This window comes from Macaca mulatta, chromosome 12, assembly GCF_049350105.2.
Source record: "Macaca mulatta isolate MMU2019108-1 chromosome 12, T2T-MMU8v2.0, whole genome shotgun sequence".
Taxonomy (NCBI): domain Eukaryota; kingdom Metazoa; phylum Chordata; class Mammalia; order Primates; family Cercopithecidae; genus Macaca; species Macaca mulatta.
This window is the reverse complement of record NC_133417.1, coordinates 82024692-82031296: the sequence shown is the minus strand read 5'-3', so window position 1 is coordinate 82031296 and position 6605 is coordinate 82024692. Positions and strand designations below refer to the sequence as shown.

General features: G+C 31.4%; 1 long non-coding RNA gene across 1 annotated transcript; it reads left to right on the top strand.

Annotated features, from left to right (window-relative positions):
• Positions 1-3872: 3872 nt before the first annotated feature.
• LOC106992632 (uncharacterized) lies at positions 3873-6394 on the top strand. The gene is made up of 2 exons (XR_001438656.3): positions 3873-3947; positions 4354-6394. It is a non-coding gene; the product is annotated as an uncharacterized LOC106992632 (long non-coding RNA).
• Positions 6395-6605: the final 211 nt, after the last annotated feature.

Here is a 6605-nt window from a genome sequence, read left to right as displayed (position 1 = left end):
TTTCGAATGATCTTTTGTGGTTATAATTTCCCTGATTTGCCATGAGTTTGAACATCTTTTCTTGTGTTTATGGACTACTTATGCCTCATTTTTTTGCTTGGTTGTTTGTCATTCCTACTGATTTGCAAACATTTAAAAATTTTTTTGTATTTTAATACTTTGTTAGTGTGTAGCAATCATCTCTCAGTTTGAGCTTGTCTTTTCACGATTTATAATGCTTTTTGATGAACAGAAGACATTGATTTTAATGTAGTCAATAATTTCCTTTATAACTTAAACCTTTTATGTCCAGTTTAAGAGCTACCCTAGTTTGAAATCATAAAGGTGTTCTACCATATCGTCTTCCAAAAGTTTGACATTCTTGCCTTTCACATTTAGATCTTTAATTTACCTGGAACAGATTTTTGTTTTTTGCATGAGGTAGGAGTCAATTTAATTTTTTTTCATATTGAAACAAATCATTCCAGCACTATTTTTTTTTTTATCCATTTTTTTTCCAACTGACCTTCAACAGCACCTCTGTCATATGTTAAATGGCAATTATGCGTGGGGTTGTTTCTGGACTTTTTATGCTGCTCCATTGGTCTAAGGTTCTATGCTCCCGTCCCTTGAAAAATACCTATTACATTGTATATCTCTTCCTTAATTAAAGTCTTCTTTAATATCCTTCAATAATGTTTTGTACTTTTCTCCCTAAAGTCTTGTACATCTTTGGTAGATTTATTCCTAAGCACATCATATTTTTGATGCTGTAATAAATGTCTTTTAAATTTTTTCTGCTTATTATGGATACCTAGAAATCACTTTTGAATAATGATTTTATATTAGCATATTTATTTAACTTAATTTTAATAATTTATCTTTATGGAAAATCATATCAATTTTGAATAATGACAGATTTGTTCTTTCATTCTGAATCCTTAGCCCTTTTATTTTTTTCCTCGCTTTCTTGTACTGTACTGAGTATCCAGCGTAATTTTGCATCAAAGTATGTAGAGAGTACAGAAACTTATTTATGACATTTAAATGGAATGCTTTCAAAATTTCAAAATTGAATATGATGTTTGCTGCAAATTTTTGGGTAGATGTCTAGTATCAGAGTAAGGAAGTTCACTTTAATTCATGGTTTACTGTAAATTTTTACTATAAAGGATTGTTGGATTTTTATCAAATGCTTTTTATGCATTTGTTGAGATAGTCATATGATTTTCTTTCAATAGTTAATGTAGTCAGTTATATTTTTTTCTTTCTTTAATTCGCTTTTATTTCCGAATAAACTCATTTGGCCGTTTTGTGTGTGTGTGTGTGTGTGTGTGTGTGTGTGTGTGTGTGTGTAATTTTAATACTTTGAGGGATTCAGTTTGTTAGTGTTTTATCTGGGATTTTTGTTTTTGTGTTCATGAGTAAGATTGGTCTGCAAATTCCTCCTTTTGAACATCAGTGTTGAATTTTGGTATCAAGGTTATGCTAGCTTTAGAAAATGCGTTGAGTAGTATCATTTTTTTTCCCCCATAATCTGATACAGTTTGCGTAAAACTGAAATTGTTTCTTGAATAGTGGTTGTTTATCAATAAACTCTCCTGGACCTCATCCCTCCTTTAGGGAAAGATTTTAAACTAATGACTAAATTTCTTTAGGAGTTATAGGACCATTCAGTTTTTGCTTTCTTCTTGAGTCAGTTTAAGTAAGTTCTATTTTACAGGAATCATTTCAGCTACATTTTCAAGTTTATTGGAATAATACTCATACATCTCCTGATTATCTTATGTCTCTAGCATTAGAATTTATGCCCCCTTTTAATGTCATACATTTATGTAATATTATCATTTCATATGCATACTATTTTAGGTTTAATTTTTGGGTCATCTCTCTTGTTTCTTATTGTAAGAAGTTTGTAAATTTTACTAGCTTTTTCAGAGAACCAACTTTTGACTATAAAATATTTCATTTCCTATCCATTAATTTTTATTTCTATTATTTCCTTCTCTTTTCTTTGGGTTTATTCTGCTCTTCCTATACTAACTTTTAAGATGTATATAGTTTTCATTATTTATTAGATTTTCTTATTTTATACTTTGAGCATTTAAAGCTATACATTTTCCTCTAAGTTTCCTTTAACTTCTTTCTTTTACTTATAATGTAAGTTTTTATATGTAATATTTTATTTGTTATCGGGTCTGAATGTTTCCTGATGTTCATTACAATATTTTCTTTGATCCTTAAGTAATTTAGAAGGATATTTAAAAATTTCCAAACATATAGGGATATTTCTAATTCTGTATTTTTTTGGGTTGCAAATCCATTGTGATCAGAGAGCTTGATCTGTATGATACTATTTATCTTTTCAGAAACCCAGTATCTGTATGATATTATATATATATAAAATATATATATATTATATATATATAAAATATATATTTTATTTATATATAATATATATGTTTTTTAATTTTTGAAAGCTGCTTTATAGTTGAACATTTGGTTAAAATGTTCCATGAATGCTTGGAAAAAAATGTTTATTTTGAGTCATTGAAGGCCAGGTGTGGTAGCTCATGCCTGTAATCCTAGCACTTTGGGAGGCTGAGGCGGGCAGATCACTTGAGGTCGGGAGTTCAAGACCACCTTGGCCAACATGGTGAAACTCTGTCTCTACAAAAGTACAAAAAACTAGCCAGGCATGATGGCCTGTGCCTGTAATCCCAGCTACTTGGCAGGCTGAGGCAGGAGAATCACTTGAACCGTGCCACTGCACTCCAGCCTGGGCCACAGAGTGAGACTCTAAAAAAGAAAAAAATAGAAAAAAAAAAGCAGTGTTGAGTCATTGAGGACAGTTTCATATATACCCATTAGTTTACATTTATTTATTGTGTTGTTTGAATCTTCTATAAAACTACTAGTATTTATGCCTTGTTTCAGTAGTCAGTTTCTGAAACTGTGTTGAAATTTCTCAATATGTCTGTTTCTCCATGTGGTTCTGTCAGTGTTACTTTACATATTTTTGGACTGTAATTAGGAATAATTACATATATGAATACGTAATTCATATCTCCCAGATGATTAAAATTTTAATAATTAGGTAATGATTGTCTTTGTGTTCAATAATATTTATTTGTCTGTAAATGCATTTGTCTACCAGAACTGGCAGGTTTCTTTTGTTTCATATTTGCTTCGTACATTCTTCTCTACATTTTTACTTTAATATCTTCAATCTTCCTGTATTCTTAAGCTTTACACTTGTCTCTTATAAACAGAATAAAGCAAGATTTTTTTAAAAAACACGGCTTGACTTTGTCTTTCAACTGAAGCAGTTAGTGTATTTATATTTATTATAATTGCAGACATTTAGATTTGTTTTTACTACCTTCTATGTTTTATATTTTTTCCACGTTTTCTATACCACTTATTTTCTTCTTCCTTGTCTTTTTCTGAATTGATTATATTTTTTCATATTCTATTTTTTTCCTCTACTAGTTTGGAAGCTATAACTTTTGTTTCTGTATTTCAGTGGTTTAAAAATTTGTAGCTTGCATACTTAATTAATTCATTGCTTTATGGTCTCCCCAATAATATAAGACTTAGAACACTTTAAATTCAATTACGCCTTGTGTGCTATTATTGTTATATATTTTCATTCTATCGTGTTTTTTAACCCCACGTAATATTTTGTTTTGTATAGTCAACTTTTAAAGTATTTACTGCTTTTTTTTCTCTTTATTTCTTTGCAAACATCTTTGTGAGGGTGTCCTAATGGCAGATGTTTTCTGTTTTTATTTGTCATAAAAATGTCTTCTTAATTTGTTCTCTTTCTTAAAAAGTATAATTTACTGTGTGTAGATTAATAAGTTAATAATTATTTTAATAATTATTTTCTCAGCATATTTTATTCTACTCCATTCTTGATTACATTGTTACTGGGGAAGTCAGCTGTCAGTCTCACTGTCTTTAAGGTAATCTATCTTTTTTTCTCTGGCTGCTTTTAGTATATCTTTGTCTTTAGGTTCTGTGATTTCACTATGATGTACTTAGGTGTGAATTTCTTTTTATTTTTTCTATTTGGGATTTGTAGAAATCTTGAATGTATGGGTTATTGTTTCTCATCAGTTGTGGAAAATTCTTAGTCATAATCTCCTCAACTATTGCTGCCACTTCCTTCTCACTCCTTTCTTATGCTTTGGAACTCTGTTTAAACATATGTTAGCCTGTTTTACTCTAATATCATAATCTTTTAACTGCATTAAAGCCTACATTTTCCAGCCTTCCTTACATCTTTGTGTGGCCATGTGCATGAACATTTTCAGGCCAAAGCTTTTAGGAAGTAATGTGTCTCCTTTATGCTCTTTCCCCTAATGTTAGCTGAATACAGACAATATGGAGGCCTCAGGCTCAGAGGATGGCTGAGTCTTCAGATGGAGGGAGCTGCAGTCGCTGAACCACTGCAGTCAGAGAAGTACTCACAGACCAGGAACGCTCAACTTGAACTGTTACGTGACAGTAGAATAATAAACTTCTATTTTGGTTTGAGTAATGTTGTGTTTTGGGTTTATCTGTTTCTGCAACCTAGCTTACTACCTTAATTAATACAAGCTTTCTTTCTATTAAAAAATTTATTAATGTATAAATCACATACCATACAGTTCACTCAAAGTGTACAATTTAATGTTTTTTGATCTATTACATTGTTAATTTTTAGAAATTATGTTAAAGTATATATAACACACAATTTTTTATTTTAACTATTTCTAGATGTACAGTTCAGTGGCATTAATTACATTCACAATGTTGGACAACCGTCACCACAATTTCCAAAACTTTTTCTTAGATGAAAACTCTGAAACCATTATGCAATAACTTTCCATTACCCACTCCTTCCAGCTCCTGGAAATCTCTAATTTACTTTCTGTCTCTATAAATTCAACTATTTTAAATATTTCATTTAAGTGGAATCATGCAATATTTGTCCTTTTGGGTCTGGCTTATTTTACTCAGTGTTAATGGTTTTTAGATTCATGTTGTAGCATATATCAAAAATTCATTCCTTTTTATTATTGTCTCTCTCTCCATATATATATGCATATATATATGGATTATTTCCAATTTTTGGCTATTATGAATAATGCTGCAGTGAACATTGCCCTACAAATATGTGTTTCAGTCCCTGCTTTCAGTTATATTCCCTTGCGTATATAACTAGGAGTGGAATTGCTGGTTCATATGATAATTCTATGTTTAGCTTTTTGAGGAAAAATGTTCTGTCAAATATTTGTTTTCTTTATTTTTTATTTATTTATTTTTTTGAGACAGAGTTTCACTCTTGTTACCCAGGCTGGAATGCAATGGCATGATCTCGGCTCACAGCAACCTCCACCTCCCGGGTTCAAGGCATTCTCCTGCCTCAGCCTCTGGAGCAGCTGGGATTACAGGCATGTGCCACCACGCCTGGCTAATTTTGTATTTTTAGTAGAGATGGGGTTCCTCCTGGTCGGTCAGGCTGGTCTCGAACTCCCGACCTGAGGTGATTCGCCTGCCTTGGCCTCCCAAAGTGCTGGGATTACAGGCCTAAGCCACCATGCCTGGCCTCTGTCAAATATTTCTATAGCTGCTGCATCATTTTACATTTCTACCAGCAATGTATGAAGGTTCCAATTTTACCACATACTTATTAGCATTGTTATTTTCAGTTTTTAAAAACTGTAGCCATTCTAGTAGATGTGAAGTGGCATAACACTGTCCTTTTGATTGAATTTCCCTGATGACTAATGATATTGTGCATCCTGCTTATTCTGTTTTCAATTTGTCATTTTATTTTTTATGTTGGTTTTTGGAAATATAGTTAGTGATTTTTCATATGTTTATTGGCCATTTGTATATGTTTGAAGAAAAGTCTATTCAAGTCCTTTGCCCCACCGCCCCCCCTTTTTTTTGAGATGGGCTCACACTCTGTCACTCAGGCTGGAGTACAGTGGCACCATTATGGCTCACTGTAGCCTCAGCCTCCTGTTTTGCATGTTTTTAATTTAATTTTTTTTTGTCTTTTTGCTGTTTTTTTTTTTTCTGTTAAATTGTAGGAGTTATTTGTATATTCTGGATATCAGGCCCTTATCAAATTATGATTTATAAATATTTCATTCATTCTGTAGGTTGCTTGTTCCCTTTCTTGCTAATGTCCTTTGATACAAAAAAGTGTTTTTAAATTTTGATAAAGTTCAATTTATCTGTGTTCCTTTCAAAGTTTAAATTCTTTTGTCTCCTTGATCTTCATTCTTGATTATTTTTATCATCTAGTGACTAATTGTCTCTATTATGCTATGTTTTATCTGTTGTTAAATCTGTCAATTGAGTGCTCAATTTCAATTGCTACTTTTTAAAGTTTCTGATATTAAACACATTAACCATACTTTTTACTACTCTGTATCTGATAATTCAAGTATCTAAAAGTTTTTGGGTCCTATTTTGCTATCTTTTTTTTTCCTGCTGGTTCTTACTTATAACATTGACTCCTGTGTGTTACTAATTTTGACATTTGAATTGTTTAGTTTTCCTTGAAATTTTATCCATGAAGATTTTTTGTGTCCTAGAATGAAAGGGGACAATCCTTGTAGGAAAAT